We start from the raw sequence: 23,451 nt of genomic DNA, 5'->3' as shown, positions 1-23,451 counted from the left end.
AGATTGTACCATTGCACTCCAGCCTGGGCAACAAGAGCGAAACTTGGTCTTAAAAAAGAAAAATAATGATAATCTTATTTTTATTGCTTCATGAAGGAATTCAAACGTAAAACTGGCAAAGAGCATGTGCGTGTGTGTGTGCTTTTCTGTAAGCATGTGGCAATGAAGAATATGTGATTACCAGTACAGTTGGTTGCTACTACCTTGATTTGTGGTGAGGCCCCAGCAGTTTTACCCACGGTTGCTTCTGCTCCAGCAGTGCAAATGCCAACACAGTGAAAAAGGCAAATCACCTCTTGGTATTTTACAAAAATGGTTTTGACCTCTCTGTCTCCCAAAAGGTTCTCTTAAGGATGCCCCAAGGGTCTGCAGACCACATTTGGAGACTACAGACACCCTTGTATCTGTGCACAGAGACATAAGCAAGAATGTTCTGTGTTACAATGTTTACACTAATAGAAATTCAGAAACAATTTAAATGTCCATCAGTAGTAGAATGGGCAAATAAATTGCAGTATTCTTATATAATGAAATAGTATATAGCAGTTGAAATGCATAAGCTAAGGCTGTGTGTATATATGTATAAAGATCAGAACTCAGTGGGGAAAAAACAAGTTGCAAAAAGAAATGTACAGCACGGTACCATTTATATAAGCTTAAGATGTAAAAAATATTTGTTGTTTATGGACGCCTACATATATAGTACATAAAAACTAAATGGAAGATAGCAGCTGCCTCTGAGAGGGAGGGAGGAGAATGAGATGGGCAGGTACAGCGTAGCTGCAGTTGTATCTGTAATTCTTTTTTATTTCTAAAAAATAAATTGGAAGATATCCAGTGAAATATTATGACTGGAGAATGTGATGGTTGGCACGCAGGTTTTTATTATATTATCCCCTATAGGGTTTGGAAAGCTTAAAGTCTTCCATAATCATCATCATCATCACTGAGAAATAGAGAAGAAGAGAAAATGTGTGAACACATGATAGATTCTCAGTTCTACGTGAAAACTGCTAAATGAATACTAGCTGGCGAGCCCACCGTGATTATTACCATAGCGCTAACAGCTGCCGTAACGGAGAGGGTGCGATCAGCCAGGGACTTCACCTAGTTTCATATTCAGCTTTATTATCACCTATGAAGTAGGACTTACAATCCTAATTCCGCAACAGAGGTGACTAGCATTCAGAAATCTTAAGTCATATGCCGATGTCATGCAGTGAGTCAGTTATGAAGTCATGATTGGAAACTAGGCCTTTTGGGTTCAAGGTTTGTGCTTTTTCCGCTCTGCTAACATCTGAGGTGGTTGGCTTGTTATCTGAAGTTATTCTGCTTTTATTTCTCTTTCAGCTCTTCTTCCAAACCGATTTTCGGGCATAGTTTGTTATGTTTCTGCTAAGCGAGTTGGCTCTATCAATTACAGTATTTTTGTTGCCACAGCAACAATAATGCAGCCGTATTATTAGGTATCACTACTGTTTCCTTCTGCTGTGAGCTTCAGCCAGGCGGGCGCCCTGCTATTTGCAGAGGTCTCTTTTCATGGCTGTGGCTTTCTTGTCTTCGGGGTTAATTGCGTGGAGGCTGTGTTTCAGTGAGGCCTTGGAAGTTCAGGGCTGGTACTACAGCCTGCTATAGGAAGACTTCTTCACTGGTGTTACAGTGGGATCATTTATAATGTTTTAGATAATAAAACAAAAGAACCTTTTGAGTTTGTTGATAATAATATCCCACGGACACATCAAGCATTGTCTAAAGATTTACTTGAACTAATTGAGTAGATGATGGAAAGAGAGACGATACACTTGCTCATTTGTTTAGTTCTTTTTGCTTGCAGCTGTCTGATAAAGAAAAACGGAGGTAGAATACTTGAGACTGTATGAATGCTTCTGGGAAGATGGGTTGGGATTTACAGAGTTTAAAAATAGAAGTTTGCAAGTTTCATAGGCATGTTTACCTGCCAGCATCGCTGCAGAACCAGGAGGGGTGCGGGCGGCAGAGAGGCAGGCAGAGGAGCAGGGAGAGGATCCCACGTTGAGGTGGCATGTTCGCCTTTCCCTGTGCTCTGGCTGGAATCAACAAGGCATTTGTTCCCTGCCTAGCCCCATTCTGTGCTGCTTCCTGTCTGTGCTGGCTTCTTCTCATTGGGCTTTATGCTACTTCGAAAAATGGACAGTGTTTTTGTTAAGTTATAGATAAGTTTAAAAACAAGCTGGGCGCGGTGGCTCACGCCTGTAATCCCAGCACTTTGGGAGGCCGAGGCAGGTGGATCACGAGGTCAGGAGTTCGAGACCATCCTGGCTAACACGGTGAAACCCTGTCTCTACTAAAAATACAAAAATTAGCCGGGTGTGGTGGTGGGCGCCTGTAATCCCAGCTACTCAGAAGGCTGAGGCGGGAGAGTGGTGTGAACCCGCGAGGCGGAGGTTGCAGTGAGCTGAGATCCCACCACTGCACTCCAGCCTGGGTGACAGAGCGAGACTCCGTCTCAAAAAAAAAAAAAAAAAAAAAAAAAAAAAAAAAAAAAAAAAGAAAAAAAATCCAGCTTCGGGAAACAGTAACTGACACACACTGTTACTAGGAATATATATTGGTTTGATCTTTTTTTTTTTTTTTTTTTTTTTTTTTTTGCCATATTTTAAACATAAACTCCGGAGTGAAATTGCTATTTTCCGGCTATAAGACCTTGGGCAAGTTACTTAACCTCTTGAGGCCTCAGTTTCCTCAACTATAAAATGAGGCTACATTAGTACCTACTTAATGAAATTCTTGTGAGGAGTTTATAATACATGAAAAGTGCTTACAACAGTGTCTACACAGAGTCAATGTGAACTGGGTGTTAGCTGTTATTATTATATATCAAAAGTCAAAGTTTTGATTTTCTTTGAGTCAACAAATTCATATTTAGAAATTTATCCTGTAAAAATGTGATCATAAGCATTCAAAGACATATGTACATGGATATTAATTGTGGCATTATTTGTCATTGCAAAGTAACCTAAATGTCCACCAATGGGGACATCATGGTGCACCCATAAAATGGAATCTTGTGCAGTGGTTAAAAAGGATACAGAGATCAATGCCATATTATTAAGTGAAAAAATTAGTTTTTCTGCCATTTCAATTTAAAGATTTCAAACATATATTTCAAAAATATAAATTGAAAGAGTTTTGCAGCGAAACCCACAAACCCACCAAGTAGCGCCTGTGGCTAGCATTTCATTTTACTTGCCTTACCAATATCCACCCTTCTATTTTCATCCATCCATCTTGATATTTTGATTCATTTCAGGAAGGTTGCACACATCAATACACTTTCTCCCAGATATTTCAACAGGCAGGAATATCATTCATTAGAGTTCATAGTTTGTTCATATTTCTTTTGAAACACTAGTTTTTATAACAATACAGATATTGTATGTACCCATTTATATAAATAACAAAGGCTGGGCGCGGTGGCTTATGCCTGTAATCCCAGCACTTTGGGAGGCTGAGATGGGCAGATCACTTGAGGTCAGGAGTTCGAGACCAGTCTGGCCAACATGGTGAAACCCTGTTTCTACCAAAAATACAAAAGTTAGCCGGGCGTGGTGGCAGGTGCCTGTAATCCCAGCTACTCAGGAGGCTGAGACGGGACAATTGCCTGAACTTGGGAGGTAGAGGTTGCAGTGAGCCGAGATCATGCCACTGCACTCCAGCCTGGGTGACAGAGCGAGACTCTGTCTCAAAAATAAAAAATAAAATTAAATAAATAACAAATATGTTTCTATATGCCAAGGGTCATAGCAAACCACTTCTGGAGGTAATTTGCTGGAACAGAGTTACTGAGCAATGTGACTTTTACTTTATGCTTTATATACTTCTGTGTGAATTATGCCATTTAATATATTGTTGGAGTGTGGCGTTGTGACTGCCACCTTCCCACTTTTCTTCCTCCTCCTCCTCCTTTCTTTTTCACTATCATCATCATCATCAAACCTAGTTATACAAAGCTTTGCTTCCCTTGCAAAGCTACAAAATGCCCAGGCAACCCTTGCAATTCCTGAAGCAAAGGGGACAGAAATGGAGCATTCTTTGGATTAGAGAGACTTGTGTTGTCCTTAATTAAGTCTGGGGTCCTTTCTGATACCGTGGTTTGAGGACTCTGAATTAAAATTAATAGCGCTTCCTTTCACATCTGAACCATTGTCCAAGAGCCTCATTTTAGTGAGATATTGAAAAACAAATGGAGATATTTGGAAGACGTGTAGGTATGTGGGGCGATTTATCTCAAGGGGCTTTCTGTTCTGTGAAATGCTCGAAGCTAATTGGCATGTGGCTAATGGGAATCGCTTTAAAGTCTGAAACCAAAGTTCTAAAAGGCAGAAAGATGAGGTGCTTAGATTTGTTGCAATTAGGTATCCAAGCGCCTAAACCCACTTGATAATTTTCTCTTCATTTCTGTGGGCTGTGGAGTGTGGGAGGAAAATGGGTAACCTATAGGGGAGTGGGAGTGTGAGTACAGACTTACATATAATTTACTTTCCTGGAAAGATATAGACAAGTCATTTCAATTGCCTTTTTTCTGGGGGCGTGTACCCTACAGATTCTGCCTGGAGTTGGTTGGAGTCCATTAGAAGTGGCAAAACATTTTTTTTTTTTTTTTTTTTTTTTATGGAGGAATTCAGGAACTTTTAGAGCTTGGCAGTGCATATTTTAAAATATGTTAAGTGCTATCAGAAGGCTTGGATACCTCGATCTTCTTTAAATAAATGGATTTTACAATTGCAAAGTGGTGACTTTTCTTTTTTTGGGTGGCGGCTCACCACAGCCCCACCTTTGAGTGAAATTTTAGACATGCTAACTGCGAATTTTTTTTTCTGGCTTTTAGCATTTTGGAATAAAGTTGAAAGTTTCAAAAGCTGCCAGCATATTTCAATTTAATCTGCTGCTGTGTTGTCTCTTGATAGCATAATGCCAGGGCTACAGAGATTTTTCACGATGTAAATAATTTGTGTACTATAAGTTGTCTAAACATGGCATGCGTGTGATCGGGCGCAATCAGATTGCTTGGATATGGCTTTACATGACGGACTGTAATGGTTGCTTCGGAGTCATTAGAGCCTAGTATGTAAATAACCCGCATTTTAAAATTGTCTTAAATGTGCTTAGACAATGGATGAATGCCTCCTGTGGATTCATTAATTCCATCAAGAATTCACAGTTCACAGCACCTGAAGGCATCAGCCTGCTTCTTCCCAAATGAGCTCTCGGCACTGTCAGCTTGCCTGTCTCCTGGGTGTACCCATAAGCAGGGAGTCAGGGGTCATCTTTCACCTTGACCACAGCCAGGTACAATACAGAATAAAACCCTGACCTAGGACTTTCTGCCTTGGCCATGGATCTCCCTCCTATTTTTGTTTTTTAAGACAGAGTCTTGCTCTGTTGTCCAGGCTGGAGTGTGCAATGGCGCGATCTCGGCTCACTGCAACCTCTGCCTCCCTGGTTCAAGCAATTCCCCTGCCTCAGCCTCCCGAGTAGCTGGGACCACAGGCGCGCACCACACCACGCCCAGCTAATTTTTGTGTTTTTAGTAGAGACAGCGTTTCACCGTGTTGGCCAGGATGGTCTCGATCTCTTGACCTTGTGATCTGCCTGCCTCAGCCTCCCAAACTGCTGGGATTACAGGCGTGAGCCATGGCGCCTGGCCCTCTCTCCGTTTTTTAAGACAGGTGCATGTGGGCGCAGGAGGTGGAGGGCTCTTACGCTGCCCCGGCGTTTTGGAGGAGCAGGGAAATGAGATAAAGCTGCAAAATCACTCCCTAAAAGTTGCCACCGAGCCAGTGCGGGTGACAGTGTCAGCCACCCTTGGTTCATTTCCACACAAGGCCCCACACAGTCCAGGGGCTGGAGCTCCTACCGAAGGGTTGCCCTCTGTCCCCTTGGCTTCCTCTGCAGAGGGGCTCAGAGCCGGTCCAGTCAGACCTACCAGGCCTGGGCTATGGCTGCTGTGGCTTCACCAGCATCTATTGTCTAAGAGGGCCGGGGGAGCTCACTGTTTGAAACACACACACACACACAACAGAACATAAATCAGAGGCAGAATCTTTTAACATTTACAGTTTTAAATGAAATTCCTGTTGAGAGTCTCTTAAGCTAGATTTATATCTGATTTTGCATTGAACTGTGTCGTTTTGTGGGGCTGAGAAACTCTTACGAAATTAAGCATAATGCGAAAACATGCTGAAAAGACAGTTCTGTAGAAATGTGAAACATTATTATGTTATAGAATATTGGAGTGAAGAAATATGCATAAAGGCACAATTACCATGGACATTTTCCTTTTAATGATCCTTGTACAATCCTTGGCAGAAAGGTTTGCTGACGTCTCCTTGTAGATAAAGGAAAATTGAGACAATATTGATATTCTACATCCATTTTGAATTCCAAAGAATACCAGGAGAGCGAACCAGTCTGTCTTCGTATTCAAAACAGCAAGGCCCAGCCTATCCTGATACCTGCAGGGACCTTGGGAGGATCTGTCATTAGTGTTTGGGGATTTGACTGAAGCCTCCACACTACTGATGGACCAAGCAGCAGCAATAATGGGTGCAGGGGTTAACGTCTGAATGCTCTGATCTGGAAGCTTCTAGAAGCTACTAGAATGGGTTGAGGTTGTTGGATGCTTGTCCCTGGAGAGTTTTTAGGGTTTAAAGCATCTGTCTAGAATGTCTTGAGAGTGTCCTTGGGGATAGGGTGATAGAGGTGCTTCCTTGTGCTAAGGTTTGTTCCAGGACACCCTGTTCAGCTTTGTTTTCCACAGGAGAATTCCCCTCCTCCAGCCTCTGACTTCCGCTGCCCTGGCTTGGGACTAAGGGGATATTGGTCATGGCCCCTGGGATTTTATCTTTCCTTTCAGTCTCTAGAATGACTCCCAAAGCAGATGCTGCTTCTCTTGCCTCCTCGTCCCCCTTCCCTGGGCTGCCCTGGCACCATAGCCTGGGTACCCAATGTACCACGGAGTGTGGGCAGAAATGCTGTTTCTTCCTCTTGTTCCTGGCCGACCTTCTTCTCTTGGCTGGGACTTGTGATTCCAGTGGGGGGAAAGGAGCCTAGTTTCCCTGCCTTTCCCTGTTCAGCCCTGGAGCAGCTGGAGCAGGGCTGGTGGTGGCGCTGAGATTGCAAGCCTTCCAGAAACCCTCCCTCCCCCTGAGCTCATAGCAGGTCCCCTGGCAGGGGGAAAGCTTTTGTGCAAAACCTCCCTGAGCCGGTGCCCTCTAAGCCTGGCATTGAGATGCCACCAGCTGGTCGGGGGAGGGGGAGTAGCAGCCAAGATGCCGCCCCAGGTTGGAGCGTGGAGGCCTTTCGCATTTGCTCTGAAAACATCATCTGAGAAGCCCTGGCGGGTTTTGCTTAGGGTCAGGTGACAGCCAGTCTCCTCCCTTCGGCAGGGCTGGCAGCAGCTCCCAACTCACAGTCCCTTCTCTTCTGCTTTTCTCAGAACCTCTTAAAGGACCTCTAGGCGTTTGTTACCTAGAGTTGCTTGAAATTAAGCAATTTAATTCTAATTTGGACGTGCAATGTCTCATTCTTGACCACCAGAGGTCACTGTAATAAGGTAGAAAGCAGGTGTTTCTGAGAGTCTTAAATGTATGGTTGCTCAAGAAAACAAAATGAAATCAACCCAAAGCCCCCAAGTTTCTTCACTGACCTTAGCGTGCTGCAGCGTGCTCTGGGGCATGGACCTGCAACCCCAGCTTTCTCACTTGTGGAAGGTCTACCCAGCTGTGGAGCCTGGCAGGAAGGGACAGGTGGCCACTTAGGGAATATTTGACTGCCAAGGCCGCTGGCACAGGCCTCTGGGCAAGCTTGCTTTCATAGCATGGTGGGTGCATCAGGGGCCTCACTCAGAGGCAGGGGCCCTCCTCTTTCCCCCACCCTATGCGCACCCTGAGCTGCATTCTCAAAAGTCCATTTCTGGCAGCAACCTGGGGTTAGATTTTCTTAGGTTAATTCTTAGGTTAATTTCTTAGGTAAGGCTTGTCTGCCTTACTTTTCTGTGTGTGCACGTGAGTGTGTGCATGTGCCTGCTCCGTAAGGTGGGGTCAGTAATAGTGCTGACCACCTACAGCTATTTGGTGTTAAAGGGAGATGGTGCATGATGTCAGGTGCTTAAAAGCGCAGGGCTTGTTTTCCAGCTAGTGTCCGGGAGATGGGAGCCATCAAAATCCTCATCCAGAGGCTTGGCGGAAAACGTTTACCCTGTTGCAGGATGGCTTTGACTCCTCAGACACCACCCTTCCTGTCCCCTTTGGTTGGTCATCTTCCTTATATGGTGACGTTTTTCAGCAGAACGTAAGAAACGCCTGCCTTTATTAGCAGTGGCTCCTGAAGGTTGGTTCCAGAGAAGCTGTTTTCATCTTCGGTGGGTGGCTCACGGGAGAACATTAGGGCCTTGGGGGTGCAGTTTGGCAGGCTTGCATTTAGCAAATACTCGGGCCCTCAGGCTAGAGCTTTTGTGAGACTGTTCACGCACTGGTTTCTCTTCCAGCTCTAAATCCCCGAGTTGCCTGAACACATTGAAATTAGAGATGCATGTGATCTCTGCAAGGGGCCAGGCAGCCAGGGGAGAGGGTGGCTCTGGATGCAGGAGCTCACATTCCTCACTGGGAACATTTGGAGGATATATGGGCCTGGGGGAGAGTGACTGTATTACCTGGGTCTTCCAGAGGGCGGCCATTAGGGCTGCCGGCCGAGGTCAGGAGCAGTGACCTACGGGAGATGCTGCCGCCATCCCCTTCAGTGGGAATTTCTCCTGGATGTCTCTGCAGAAGGCACGTGGGTGTCACACACGGACACACACGCATACACAGCGCATGGCTGGGGCTGCAGAGCAGGCGCCCCAGTGGCATGGACCCTGTGGCCACAGCTGCTGGGCCTGTTCACATATGGCTGGGAGTGGCCAAGGGTCTCATCCAGACTAGACAGGAATGGGGGAGACCCAGTGAGACGCAAAGCAGTGCCGCTGGGGACCCTGGGGAGGCAGAGCAGTGCCGCTGGGGATGCCGGGGAGGCAGAGCAGTGCCACTGGGACCCAGATCGTGCCCCTCTGCATGTAACCGATGGCACAAACACCAAGCCTTCAGCAGGACCATAAGCATCTGAGGCTAGGAAGGCGCATGCGTGATTAGCAGATGGGTGATGGGGCCTCTAGCGGGCAGATTCTGTGGCGGCGCTGAAAGAGGAGACGTCCTCTCCGACCTTGGAGACCTGGCATTTGGAGCCTGAATGAGCCAGAGACAGGAAGCCTGTCCCTCCCTTCTCTGGGCGACCTTCCGAGGCATCAGCTTTTCCCTTGCTTTAGGGAGGGAACTTACCCCATGTACAGTCCTCCTGCCCCCTTGCCTGGAGCATCTTTCCCCGCCAGGTCCTCTCTCCCACTCCCTCCTCCTCCCGCCCGTGGTTTTCTTTCCCATTCCTGTCTGCCAGCGGTGCCTCCTGTCTCCATAACATCCCGCCATTTTGATTAAAAAAAAACCCCAAAATAAAAATCCATACTTGTTTCTATGGGCTTCCTATGTTTCTTTCAAAGCAGCCTCTTCATAAACCCAATGAATAAATCTCTTCAATTGGTGAGACTCCTGTAAGAGAGTCTGGTGAAGTATAGCTGGTACCTGAATGCTGTGCAAATGAGTCTATCTTGTTTTTAGTCGTGGGCCAGAACCAAGCCAATGCTTTATGTGCTTCTCTTTTAAAATCCTCCTAAGGAGCCTGAGAAGCCAGCACTAATATCATCCCCACGTTTTAGATGCAAAGCGGTCCAGAGCGTTTAAAAGATAACTTGGTGGTGGTCACCCAGCGGAAAGGTGGCAGGACCCCAAAGCTTGCTCCTCATCCACTGTGATTTGGCCTCCAGGGATGAGACCAACCTCTCCTGGAAGGGCATTGCTCTTGCTAGCCACACCTGCCCGTCTGGCCCCCTCCTGCTCTAGTTGAAAGCCTCTTTCCTGTTCATTCTGTCCTCAGCTGAAATAGCAAACAGCTGGTCACCATCCGGCACCAAATACCTCCAATACCCCAGACTGCATGTCTGACTAGTCATTAATTTGTACCCCCCAGCAGGTCAACCTCAAACTCTTTAAACTTTATATATATCTACATTTGAAAGACTATTTTTATTCCATTAGAACCGTTACATCCTTATTGTAGATGCCCTTAGCAAGAAGGGTTTCTGGAAGGGGGGGCCCTAGAAGGTGACTAATGGTACTGAATCCTGGTTCTTTTGATTTCAGATATGAAATTGGCTTTTAGAGCACATTGTGCTGATTGAGCCCAAATAAAACCACATGAGTAGATTTTAAAAGTCTCCTCTTGAAGACGTCCTCTAGCATCTGTTCTTGGACTGTGTGGCTGATAAGGGCTTGGAGTTAAGCACATCCTTCCTCGATACTAGTTCTCTCTTTCCATTAAAAAATGCAAATTCAGAGGCCTCGAATGTGCCCGATTTAGATGTTTTGATACTGAAAGGCAATGTTAATAAGGACATTTGGCAGTGATGCGCTGAAGAAAATCAAACAGATGCATGGTTTAGGTTCTGCTGTTCCTTCCCAAACTGCTTTTCCAGGCATCCAAAACCCAGCTCTTCTGAAAGGGCCTGGGGTTCCTCCAGTGGGTGCCTTGGTGGGGAGGGGACCCCCTCATGAGAATCTCCCTCTTCTCTGACCTCTCTCAGTAGAAGTGCACAGAAAGTCTGATCTCAGATCTGCCTCTGCATATTAATAGCAATATTATGTTTAAATTGAAAATTTCATTTTTCCTGCCTGGTGTGCAGGCAAATAATTGAGACCTAATTTACTTTATTTAATAAGCTAGCAGCCAATGTAGTTAAGCCCACACTGATAAAAACTTGGAGGGCATTTGTTGACAACCTCCCAGATTTTTTTGGCTGGCTTGCTTGGGCCCGGAACAGCAGGAGGCCAGGATACCAGAGCCTCCCAAGTCCCAGAGAACGCTCAAAGGGTCTCCGAGGTGCCCTAGGCTTCCAGAGGGAGGGAGTGCCACATGGGAGCTGTCCGTGGTTCTTGTGGCTGGAATTGGCAGGGCTCCATGGTGTTCACCAGCAAGGGCTGCAGCAGCCTGGAGCTGCCATCTGTGTTCCATCCCGGAATGCAGCTGATGTGCTCACTCTGCAGACATTTCTTAGTGTCTAACTCTGCTGGCCAGGTGAACAAGGCCCTGGTTTTCCCTTGAAGAACTCACGGTCCAGTGGGAGAGACCGTGGGAGAGAGGAGAAAGTGACTAACTCCACTTAGGATGGTGACCAGCTGTTTGCTATTTCAGCTGAGGACAGAGTGAACAGGAAAGGTGCTTCCAACTAGAGCAGGAGGGGGCCAGATGGGCAGGTGTGGCTAGCAAGAGCAATGCCCTTCCAGGAGAGGTTGGTCTCATCCCTGGAGGCCAAGTCACAGTGGTTTAGGGGCAAGAGTGCGAGTTTTGGACTCATGTTCTTAAATGCTACTCTTATTACACATCTGACCTCAATTAAATATGTTTAAATTCTTTGAGTCTTGATTTTCTTATCTGTAAAAATGCAAGTACAGATGGTAGAGCATTTCTTCCAGCTTGTTATAAGGAGGAACTATAAAACCTAATGTGAAATGCTGCCATGGAGCAGTGACCATCACAGCTGCTGCCAGGGTAGACGTGGGAGATAGGCTTAGTACTGAGAGTTGACATTTCTGTTTTTCCTCCTAGGTGCCCGTGGTAGAACTGTTCCTCCCTGCCCCCTTTGAAGTTAGGAGTGGTTGTACAACTGACTTTGGCCCATGCAGGGTGAGCAGAAGTGACATGTGTGGTTTGCTATGTGCCCTTCTCCTGACTCAGTAATCAGGGCTGCTTGTACTGAGGTGGAGGCTCCAACAGCCTGAATCCCTGAGTGACTACATGGAGGGGAGTCTTCTCCCCCACAACAGGCAGTGGATGTGTGGTGTGAGCAAGTGGCTTTTTGTTGAAGCCACTGAAATGTTAGGGTCGACTGTTACTGTTACTGCAATGTAACATCTTGTGCTGACTAAATGTTCAAGAGGATAGATTTTCTCCCTTTGGTGAGAAGGAGGGTACTCCACAGACAAGGTTACACTTCAGCACAGTCTTAAATCAGGACTCAGGATTCTCTAGATGCAGGAGGGGAAAGGGAATTCTGGATGGAGGAACTGGCACACGCAGGACCTGAAGGATAAGGTCTCTGGCTCTCAAGTAGATTTGCATTTCCGCATTGTCTCTCCCTCCTCTCTTCCGCTTACCTTTCTTTCCCTCTTCTCCATTTCTGTCCCCACCCTTCTTCAGCTTCCTCCCTTTCATTCTCTTTTCTTGCCAGGTGTCCTGAGGCTCTGAGTGACCCTAGAAGTTGCCATTTAACTGACCAGTGTCTCCAAAGAGGTTGCCTGTCTCGAAGCTCTTTGCAGCCTCGTTTCCTCCTGCTCATTGGTTGGCTTCAGCTCTCTCTCTCTCTCTCTTTTTTTGGAGGTTACTAGGATTAGAGAGTGAAGCCGATAAGTGCAGCTTCTCCACTTGGTGGGTGGTGGTGGTGGTGGAGCGTCATCCGAGCGAGGGATATGCCTAGATGTCATCCACCCAGGCCGAATGCCTTCCCAGCAACAGAGCTCTGTGACTTGGGGTGGGTTCTGTGTAAACCCTGAAGCTTCTATCACCAGGTGACTTTTTCTAGTTTTCATTGACAAAGAAGAGATTTTAGGACATCTCTTACCCTACTCCCCAGCTGACATCTCTCACCCTACTCCTCAGCTGATTCCCTGTTTAGCCAGTTGGTGAAGTCCAGGCTAAGCCATTCTGAGAGCAGAGGAAGCCCTTGGTCATAATGGTGCAGCCTGTCTGGGGGCAGGGGACATGGAGGATTTCAACGAGGAGTGGGTGGAGGCTTCCTGGACTTGTGGGGATCAAGATTTTTCTCTTTTGCTGGCTGGCTGGTCCTAGAGCTGTGCTTTATTAAGATCATTTGAATATCATGGCTTTAGGAACAGAACCTATTAATAATTGTGACAAGGAAAAATTTTTGAGCGTGAAAAAAAAGGGAAAAAGAGTCACTCCAAGGTAAAATCAACCACCACAATTGGAAAGTCCAGGTAACTACCAGAGTGAGACCAATACTACCTAGAGAGTCACAGTGGGAGCCATTTGAAAAACAAAGTACAATTAGAAGTTTAATTTTTGATGGAATTAATAAATTAAGAGTTTCAGGAATGGGTCTTCTCAGGAGAGGGGAGCGTCTGCTGTTGGTTTTGGTGTGGCTTTGCCAGCTGGGCCCTGATCTCAGCCTTTGCCCAGAGAGATTCTGCAGCACCTGCTGAGTGAGCGATTGTCCCATTTGAGCTCTGTGAGAGATCCAGTGTTCCTCTGGGAGTGTCCTGAGCACACCCACCACCTGTCCCTGAGCCTTCCCTTGCCACAGTCCTGCCTTCCTTTCACTCTCTTCTCAGTTGGTCTTGAGTCAGAAGTGAGCAGCCTCCTTTGTCACTCGGGAGCTGCAGCGTGCAGCGCAGCTATCGGCTTGCACAGCACTCAAGTGTAAGAGCCTGCAGGTGTGTGCAGACACAGGCGTTTGAATGGTCTGTGTGTTCCTCAGAAGGGATGACCACTTGAAGCAGAGCTTTGTGATGAGGCCTTCCCCAAGTGCATCTGAGATCGTTCACAGGACTTTTGAGACTCTAAGATGAGCCGTCAACCTGTGTTGCAAATCTCCTCCAGCTTTAGGAATTAGTTTAAAATTAAAGTTACAGACAGGCCAAATCTCCCTAGACTCAGGCTGACTTAGGAAAGTACAATGCGTGGCTTCATTTTAACAAGTAGCTCCCTGATACGGTACATGAGGAAAATGCTGCTGAACGTCAGCTAATTAACTTGAGGACCCAGCATCAGCCGTTCTCTGGACCGCGAGCTCAGCTTGTTTCAAGTCTGGGGGTTTACGTACGAGCCACAGCCTGGTTCTGAGGTCTCAGCCTAAGCTGAAGATCCAGCGGGGACCAGTATGGACAAAGCACAGAGGAAACTGCCCAGTCAGAAAGGTGGTGAGCTGGAAGCCAAGACGTTCCTTAGGAATACCCGGGGAGGGAGCAGCGTCAAGGCCAGGGGTTGCAGGGCCTGCCAGTTCACTTGTCTCCCACCTTCACGTACATCCTTGATTCTGGGAAAGTGTGATTGACCCTGCTACACATATTGTTGCGTTCCATCTTCATTTTGTGTCTCTTGGTTGTTGGTTTTTTTTTTTTTTTTTTTTTTTGAGATGGAGTCTCGCTCTGTTGCCCAGGCTGCAGTATAGTGGCACAGTCTCTACTAACTGCAACCTCCGCCTCCTGGGTTCAAGTGATTCTTCTGACTCAGCCTCCTGAGTAGCTGGGATTAGAGTCCCCACCACCACGCCCAGCTAATTTTTGTATTTTCACTAGAGATGGGGTTTCATCATGGTGGCGAGGCTGGTCTCTAACTCTTGACCTCAGCTGGATCCGCCCGCCTTGGCCTCCCAAAGTGCTGGGATCCCAAAGTGCAAGAGATTACATGCTCGGTTCTCTTGGTTTTAAAGAAACAGCAGCTAATAAGTTCAGATGCTTTTCCAAGTATTTATTTATCCACTACTTACTGTATGTCAGTTGCTGTCCTGGACACTAGGATGTGGTGGTTAAAGCAGCCCAGTCTCTGCCTTCAAGGAGCGGATGTTCTGGTGGGAGGAGGGAGTTGGGGGATGCTCAGTGATGAGTAAATGTCACGAGCCCAGAGGGAAAGTGGAGGAGGGAATGGGGTCTAGCGGGGGAAGGGAATCCCAGGGACATCTGGGGAAAGACATTCCTATGAGGGGACCGCAAGTGGGGTGTCCCTGGGGCAGGTCGTACTGGGAATGTTTGAAGGTCAGCCAGGAGACTGCGAGGCAAGAGCTGGTGGAGGGAGAACATGGAAGGAGGTGAGGCCGGGGAAGTGACCGGCAGGGCCATGGAGGACTCAGGCAGCTGTTCCTGGCCTGCACCCTGGTCCTCCATGGTGGTAGAGGGCTGGGGGTAGGACCGGAGCCTCCTTGTCTCGCCTTCCTGGGAAGACGGGGCAGGAAGAGAGTTTGTAGATAATAAGCTGCCTGCACCCTGAGATACTCCAGAGATGGCACCTGTCTGCTCCGGGGCCAAGGCAGAGAAACCTGAAGCTGAGTCCCTGGGGTGCGGGGTCCACACTCTGGCTGCTTATTGCCACTCTGGGTCCCGACTGGGTGTGGGTTCAGATGAAGACTCTCAAACAGGCCTTGACTGCACCAAACACATCGCGGGGGTGTGATGTCTAGGGCTGAAGTCGTGGGGTGGACTTCAGACTTCTGCAAACATACCTGGCAGTGCCCAGTTGAGACATCTGTCTTGGCAATGCCAGGCTATTTGAACATGTCATTGTAGGTTTATCACCAAGGTGGAAGAGTTCATTGTCTATTTCTCAGGTGAGGAACTCCAATTTGTGGAGGCAATGGTGGGGGTAGGGTGGGTGGAGGAGAGAGTATGATGGGGAGGGAAAGGAGCCACAGGGGCCTTGGCCTCCACGAGTTTTTAGTCCTTGTCAGGGTGAGGCAGGCGGAGAAGAGGGGACTCTGTGAAGGAGAAGTGGGAACATCACACGGGAATTTAGAGGAGCCGTGCACAGGAGCACTGGCCGTTTTGAGGCCAGTGCTTGAGCGTCTTGAGGCCCCACTGCGGGGAGCAGTGCCGGAAGCCCGGCCCTCTGTACTGCGTGTTCCCAGGCACAGGGAGAATGACTGTGCAGCCTCTTTCCAGGGTGTAATTTGAGTTTGCATGTGGAGCAATGCCCCGGCCCCCAAGTCAGTCCCTTTATGTTTTGGTCGTGATTGGCGAGGAGCTGGGGCAAGGTGCCCATGTCCCTCTGGTGATCTGGAGACACGGTGAACAATGTCGACATTGAATGTGTTGCCAGGAGCGCTTAGCGGAAGGTCGATACAGCACCTCGGGTCTGAACGTTCTCTCCCAGTGCTTATGAGCTGCAAATCTCAGAATTCAGGCAGGCAATTTCTGAGTTCATTCAGAACGCAGTGAGCTGGTCGGGAGATGGCCACGTGCAGAGGCAGACGGCGGCTGACGCAGGCTCCTCCCGTGACACAGTGACCGTTCAGCCCTGGGAGAAGGCAGTAGGGAGATTACCTACTGCTACTGCAGGCTCCTTCCCAGGCAGACACTTCCAGACGCACTCTTCACTACATCCTGGAGCTGCATGGGGTGGGCAGGTGGGGCTGCACGGACTGAGGCCTCTGGTTCCTCTTGGCCTTTGGCCTCCTGCTACCCAGTGCTGTGAATGGGGTCTTCCAGTGGGTCCTGACTGCCAGGTCTTGAGCTGCTTCAGGTGCCCCCAGCCTGGGTTTCCAAGGTGGTTGCTGATATGCTTGGGGGCTCAGTTGCTGTTAGTGCTTCGACGGCCTGTTCCCTCTGAGGGAACATCCCTGTTTGCCAGGACAGACTCAGGACCAACCTGAGACAGAGGCTGCTCCCTCTGGGCTATATTCAGTCAAATAGGTGGTCCTGTTAAGCTCAAGATGGTGCTCTGTGGTGTCCCAGTCAACCCCTGCGCCTGGGCTCCAGTTCCTGTAGGGCTCCGTACGCCCCCACTCCTGACCCTCCCACCCCAGCTCCTGGAACACTCCCTTGGGAACTTGCTGCCCCCTTTCCACAGCCTCCTGCTTCTTCCACTCAGGGGCTCAGGCTCTGCCATGGGGACACTGCTGCCTTTCAGCCCTTTCAAGTGGAGCCTGAGTTCTCCTCTCGGCCTGGGTGTTACTGGGCCTGGGCATGGGGAGGGGGGTGGGTGTCCTTGGTCTCCAGGGGCCCCCTTGTCCTTGAGTCTGCAGCCTCTGCTGCTTCACGCCCCACTGCTGCTTGTGGGGCCACCCTTGGGCCCCGGGGCCATTCTTTGTTCCCTGATGGTCGCTGGCAGGCTCCTGTCCAGCCTTCTCCTGTGTTGTGGTGTTTTCGTGTTGTTCTCTCCGATGACACCTTGGTTTCTCAGTTCCTGGGCCTTCTCCCCTCCAAAGACCTCCTTGTTCAGCGACTCATCCCTCAGCCCTGGGTCTGTTCTTCATGGCTTCCTGCTTTACCATCTCAGGTTCCAGAAGCCCATTCAGACTACCTGGCCTTCTCTGCTGACTCCTCCCAGTGTCTCCAGTCCAGCCATGCCTCAACACCAGAATCCAGGGACCCTCGGTGTCTTTGTGCCACCCCAGCCCTTCCTGGTCTCACACCCTCCCCACTCAATTCCGATTCCACAGGTCCCCCCTTACTCACCGTGCCTTCTGCATCAGGCCCCTTTTCCCTCTCTCACATGACCAGGTGCGTGGTTCGTCCAGCTCTACTCATACCTGGTTCTCCTCTTGGGCCGTGCCGGCTCCCGCCCAGCAGCCTGACAGGCCTTCAGTTCCCAGCACCAGCCTCAAGTGCCCCCTCGGTGCCATGTGATCCTCCTCCGTGCTGTCTTCCAACTCTCCTCCATGCTGTCAATCCATCCCTGTCTGGCTCTCTGGTCTCTTGGGCTGGGCCGGCCCCTCTCCTCCCTCCCCTCCCCGCACTCCTCGCAGCTGCTGACCTGCTTTCCATCTCCCAGAGTAGAGGAGACAGGGGTGGTCAGAACAGCACTTCCACTGCCCCGGCTGCCCCCTGCCAGCCTTGCCCGGCCACTCTGCTGTGGGAATGGGAAAGAGCGGACGCAGCCATGCAGGGGAGGAGGGAGCTCGTGAGGGCAGCTGGAGGGATGGGCCCTCATGCTCCTTGCCAAGGGCAGCTCTTCACTCATGAACTTGACCCTGTCCCCGTGGCCAGTTCCAAGTGTTTGTCGCTGCAGCATCCCTTCCCTCTCCTGCAGTGGCAGCTTCTTTTCCTTCTTTCCTGGTTCTGGTTTCTTTTCCTTCTTTCCTTTTCTGGTTTCCCATCAGCGTCTGCATGTGCTCCCATCGCTACTCACTTCCCTCCAGTTCTGACTCTGTTTCTAGTTTTTCCTTCACAGCAGAGCTTCATCGAAGATGGGTTTTATGCCCGCCATCTCCCGTTCTGCTGTCTTCTCGCAGTGAGGCGTGATGCAGGAGTGCGGCAGCCCCCTCTCTGGTCTCCCGTGTCACTCCTGCTTCTACACCCTTGCTCTAGAACCTTCTCCACATGGCCACCCAAGAGGCCTTGTTAGAATGAGCGTCAGATCATGGCACATCTTTGCTCAAAGCCTTCCAGGCCCCCCTTCTCACTCAAGATAGATGCCAAAGTCCTTGCTGTGACAGGATCGGCACCCCCACCCCCAGGGCCCCTCTGAGCCCATCCCCTTCCCCTCCCTCCCTCACTCCACTCTGGGGACACAGGTGTCTTGGCCACTTCTTGAAGCAGGGCCTTTGCCCTTGCTGGTCTTGCCTGCAATGCCCTTCCCCGGGTATCTGCCTGGCTCCCTCTCGCTCCTATAGAAAGTAATTTTTAGGTTTTACTGTGTCCCCAGCACCCACAGCAGGGCCTGGCACCTGGTAGTTGCTCGGCATGTATTTGTGAATGAATGAGTGAATGAATGCTGGGTGGAATCTGGAGTCTTCCTGGTGAGAGACAGCCCTTAAAGCAGCATCCCTGGCGCTGTCTCCTCCTCTGTTAGCCTTAGCCGTCCTCACCTGCCCTTTCCCGTTTTGGGGACCGCCTGCTCCTGCTGCCTCTGCTGCACATTTGTCCTGGGCTGGGGGGTCCTGTGATTACCCCTTTCATCACTTATCACAGACCATCATCCTCACTGCCAGCCTGGCCTCTGACTTAATTGCCACTGGAACTTGGGTTGCACAAACAGGGGTCTCCTGGGCCTGCCCACTTGATTTCCTACTGGGAGACTAGCAGGGGCTGTTCTCACCCTAAGTTTAGCTGGGATGTGGGGAGTGGGGGCTTCCCTGCTGGCCCATGGACAACTTTCTTTGGGGACAGCTCATGTCCTCCCCCACAAGGAAGGAAGGAGAAGAGAGGCCAGGCCACCTCTGCAGGTCTGGGTTTCTATGACGAGAAGCAGCCTCCTGGGTCTTTCGGAGCTTGAGAAACACTGATGGGTGAATTCAGGCTTCATTCCTGCTGGTGCACAGCACGCACATCTTCACCTTTTTGTAATTCTTTATTTTTCTCTTTCATTTTTGCCTGGCTCAGTGAAAGCAGCTAATGGGGGCTCAGCAGCAAGTTCTCTCCTCTTAAAGATGGGCTGAGCCTGACCTGCAGTTGCTTGAAGAACTGGACAAGTCCTGGTGCGGTTGTGTGTGCCAGGGGTGAGGGGATGGTACAGGAGAGTTTTCAGAAGAAATGCTTCTGGCAGAGAATGACTGAGGGGAACAGGCAATAGTGTGACCTTGGAGTCGGGCTGTGCCACACTTGAGTTACAGGGCCACCACTTCCAGCTCTGTGACCTGGGACAGCAGCCTCTCTGGACTTCAATGTTCTCGTCTGCAGGGTGGGATGGTATATAAGTCCATTCTCGCACTGCTCTAAAGAAATACCCAAGACCGGTAATTTATAAATAAAAGAGGTTTAATTGGCTCACAGTTTGGCAGGCTGGACAGGAAGCATAGTGCCGGCATCTGCTCAGCTTCTGGGGAGGCCTCAGGAAACTTACAATCATAGTGGAAGATGAAGGGGAAGTAGGCTTGTCTTCCGTGGCTGGGGCAAGAGCAAGAGAGAGAGTGGGGAGGTGCCACACACTTTAAACAACCAGATCTTGCGAAAATCAGTCACTGTCACAAGAGCAGCACCGAGGGGATGCCACTAACCCTTTCATGAGAAACATGCCCCCATGATCCAGTCACCTCCTACCAGACCCCATCTCTAACACTAGGGATAACAATTTGACATGAGATTTGGGTGGAGCCACAGATCCAAAACATATCAGATAGTAATAGCACCTAGCTTGTTCAGTTGTTATGAGATTAATGAGAATGTGTGACCAGCATATAGTATTAACTGGTAACTCTTACTAAATTAAGGAAAGCCCCAGAATTAAGAGCCAGAGCCTTCCCTTTATAGCAGTGTTGAGCATCTGTGCACAGCACCTCCAAGCCCTGGGTTGGTTTGGCTCTACCTCTCAGTGGCTCCAGCCTGACTTAGCATCCCTGAGTCCACACTTCTTTCTGCAATGAAAGGGGGGGCTGTCCTGAGGAACAGATGAAAGAACACACAGAAAAGACTCCCTGAACTCTAACACAATACATGTGTTAGACTGTCGTTACCTATTCTCATTTATTTCATCAGCAAACGTTCACTGTGGCCTGGATAGAGACCTGGCTTCGAGGTGGGCCACCTGAGTGTCCTGTGACACCTTCACCTGGGTGGCTTGGGCCTTATCAGGAGGCTGCAGCAGCATCACAGTGGGAGGCCCTCTGTCTCCCACCAGCAGGCCCAGTCTGTTTGCTCACTCTTTTCTATCCCAGGGTTTACCTGCCCAGGCACACTGGGGGGCCCAGGCCACATTCTCCCCTCCCTGCCAAGAGTCTTGATGAGGTACTGCAGGGCTCAGCAACTTTTGGTCAGAGGTGCCCCTCTGTGGAGCCCTCTGAGTTACAAGTCCCCTGCCCCTTCCTCTGCACAAGGAGGGCTGGTTAGAGGTGCCCCTCTGGGGAGCCCTCTGAGTTAGAGCGAGTCCCCTGCCCCTTCCTCTGTACAAGGAGGGCTGTGTCTTCCTCTCACCTGAAGATTCTGTGTCTTTTGCTGTTCTCTGCATGACTCATGTGGGGCCTGGGATTCTCACTACACTCGGTATGGGTGGGAGATGAACTTACAATCAGAAGGACACAGAGCTGGTCCCTGGGGCCAGAGGCTAGGAGTGACAGCTTAGGTGACGTGGGTTACACAGCTTTAGGCTCATTCCTCACCTGGAGTCAGCCAAGAAAATCGCGTTTCACACACACGCACGGTTTTATGGCCTCTTTTGATGTTTCCTTGGTGGTTTTGAATATTTAAATTTATATTTTCAATAATTTATTTTTAACCACTCAAGTTACTGAACCTGCCATGAGAAGACACGGCCCCCTGGTGGGAAAGGGGCTCATGGGCCAACCCAGCAGGCTGAGGCCTTGGAGGATCACCTGAGAAGCATTTTGGAGTCATTTAGTCTCTGGTTCTTTTTATTTTAAAAAATAAAAAATGTACTTTGTTAAAGCGGTGACATAAGACAAATGGTACAGAATGCCAGCTGTGAGGACTCACTGATGGATGAATTTAACCCATGTTTACAGAGTGTCATGTCTTCGGTGCTGGAAAAAACAGGGTGACTTAGTCTCCCTCCTCAAGGGAGGAGCTCAGAGTCAGGGGAGGGGGAGGCAGACCCCCGAGGGACTCCCAGAGCCCACCCTTGAAAAGGAGACATGAGTTGGTGCGGGGGCGGGGTGGGTGCCAGGAGCCTTGGGAGATGGGGCCTGCACTGTTGGGAAAGTCCTGAAGCTTGTGATCTTTCAAAGGAGTTTTGGCAGGTGACCAGACACAGATAGATGGTGTCCTTCCCTTCCAAAGCTACAGGGACCATGAGAGCTATCCTCTCGTCTCTGGGTGGTTCCACTGGGACACCCCTCAGAAGACTCTTGGTTATGAACCCCAGAGTCAGCATCCCTAGCGATCATGGTTCTCTGGTTCTGTGAAAGTCTCCCCTTGACCTTGACCTCCTCTCCTCCTGTCTGCAGGGCATAGTGCTGGGCACTTCCTGCCTGCATGGCTTACGGCCGGGCACTTCTCTCAGGTGGGGAGGAAAGAGAGAGAGACCGAGCCCCTGGCCCTCTGCTCTTCTCTACCAGGCTCGAGATGGGGATCTGGGCTCCGTTCTGTGTGTTTGCAATCCAAGGTCCTTTTGGGAATTCACCTGTTTGGAAGACGAATCCAATCTCCAGTTTCACCTTTGAGTTTCTCAGCTTGGAGACACATGTGCGCGGCAAGCTCCTGTCCCGGTTCCCCCGGGTCCTGCAGTGCATACAGCAGTAGCCCTGGGATGGATCTTTCGAAGCACCTGCATCGCAGCCAGAACAGGGTTTTTAAAAAGCCAGCTTTACAGGTATTTAAGCAGGGACTAGAGTGGATTTTACGGCCCCTCTGTGTGGCAGGCAGCAGGCTTGGCTGATTCTCAGGGCAGCGGCGCGGCCCTTGCTGCAGTTCAGGTCACGGTCTGTTCTGGCTGCATTCCGTTCTTCCCAGAGAAAAGATCAAATGTCAGGGGCCTCCTAGGTGCCTGGAAAGATGTCCAGCTGCCTAACGGACTAGTCTGACCCCGAGAGGCTGAGACCCTGTCATGGGGCTGGAGGCATCAAGGTCAAGTGGTCCACAGAGCTGGCATTTCGTTTACACTTACGTGAGGCCTTTCTTTGAGCCGCTTAGACAGTTAGTCCTGACAACATCTGGGTTGAAATACAGATGAAGTTTTAGCATAGCAAGTCCCCTGGCCCAGGTATAGTCACGGTTTGCTGTTGATCCAGTTATGAGACCTCCACTTTGGCCATACAGCCTTGCCTTCTGAGCTGGGATGGTTCACCAACTTTTGGAGCCAGAGCTGGTAAGGAGACTTCCTATCTGAGGATGTCCCCTTCTCTGGACCCCCAGATCCTGACACCAAGGCAGGCCAGGCCAGGCCATTTTGGTGTTGCAGAATGTGTGGTGGGGAGTAAGGGCAAATTTCTGTTCCAGAGGCAGGGAGGGGACACAGAGCACAATCCCGGCTGATATTCTCTGGGGTAGTGTCCAGGCAGGATGGAGACCGGCCCCTTCCTCTCCTTCCCCTCACACCAGATGGCTATGGCCCTGCAAGATATCAGGGCTGTGGGCTGCTCAGGACCCTTTCCCCAGCACCCCTGCATCACGACGCATCTAGAATGTCCAGGACGTGACTCTCCTGTGGACTCTGATGTCCAGCCCCATCCCCCTGGGACTGATAGAATTCCTTGCCTTGCAGATTTGTTTTACACTCAGGATGTATTCCTTGGCCAGGGATGGCTTAGGTTTTCTCATTTCTGTCTCTCTTTAAGAGAAAAAGTGGAAAAAGACATGCAAGCACTTTGTTCATGGACCACTTTCCTGCCTGTGGAGTCGTCACCTGGCATCCTTGTTTCTGGGCTGGTAGAAACCAGATGCAACTCATTGCTCTGAGTTGGTGCGACTGCTTGAAGGGCCAGGGCAGGTGCCAATGTAGTTTCTTTGTGCAGAGTGATGCCCAGTAGATGTCCATGGAATGAACGAATAAGCAAAGAATGAGCAAGTGATGTTTAATGAGTAGGGAGGAGGGGGTGCCTCTGTGGGGTGTTGGAGTTCCAGGCACAGAATCCACTGAAGGCTGGGCTCCCCTTTGTCAGAGGTGACGTCTGGATGGGCAGATTTGCCGAAGTTCTAGGGTCTCAACATAGAGGCCAGGACTTGTTAAAATCTGCTCCTTTCCTTAAACTAGCACATTCTAGATGTT

General features: G+C 49.6%; 1 protein-coding gene and 1 pseudogene across 25 annotated transcripts in view; one reads left to right on the top strand and one right to left on the bottom strand.

Moving 5' to 3' along the window:
• Positions 1-23,451, top strand: part of CAMTA1 (calmodulin binding transcription activator 1) — a 978,479-nt gene that overhangs the window by 256,496 nt on the left and 698,532 nt on the right. The gene's annotated exons all lie outside the window — the stretch shown is intronic.
• On the bottom strand, positions 13,173-22,852 carry LOC141409353 (uncharacterized; annotated as a pseudogene).

Source organism: Macaca fascicularis, chromosome 1 (assembly GCF_037993035.2).
Source record: "Macaca fascicularis isolate 582-1 chromosome 1, T2T-MFA8v1.1".
NCBI classification, from domain to species: domain Eukaryota; kingdom Metazoa; phylum Chordata; class Mammalia; order Primates; family Cercopithecidae; genus Macaca; species Macaca fascicularis.
This window is presented reverse-complemented; position numbering and strand designations above follow the sequence as displayed.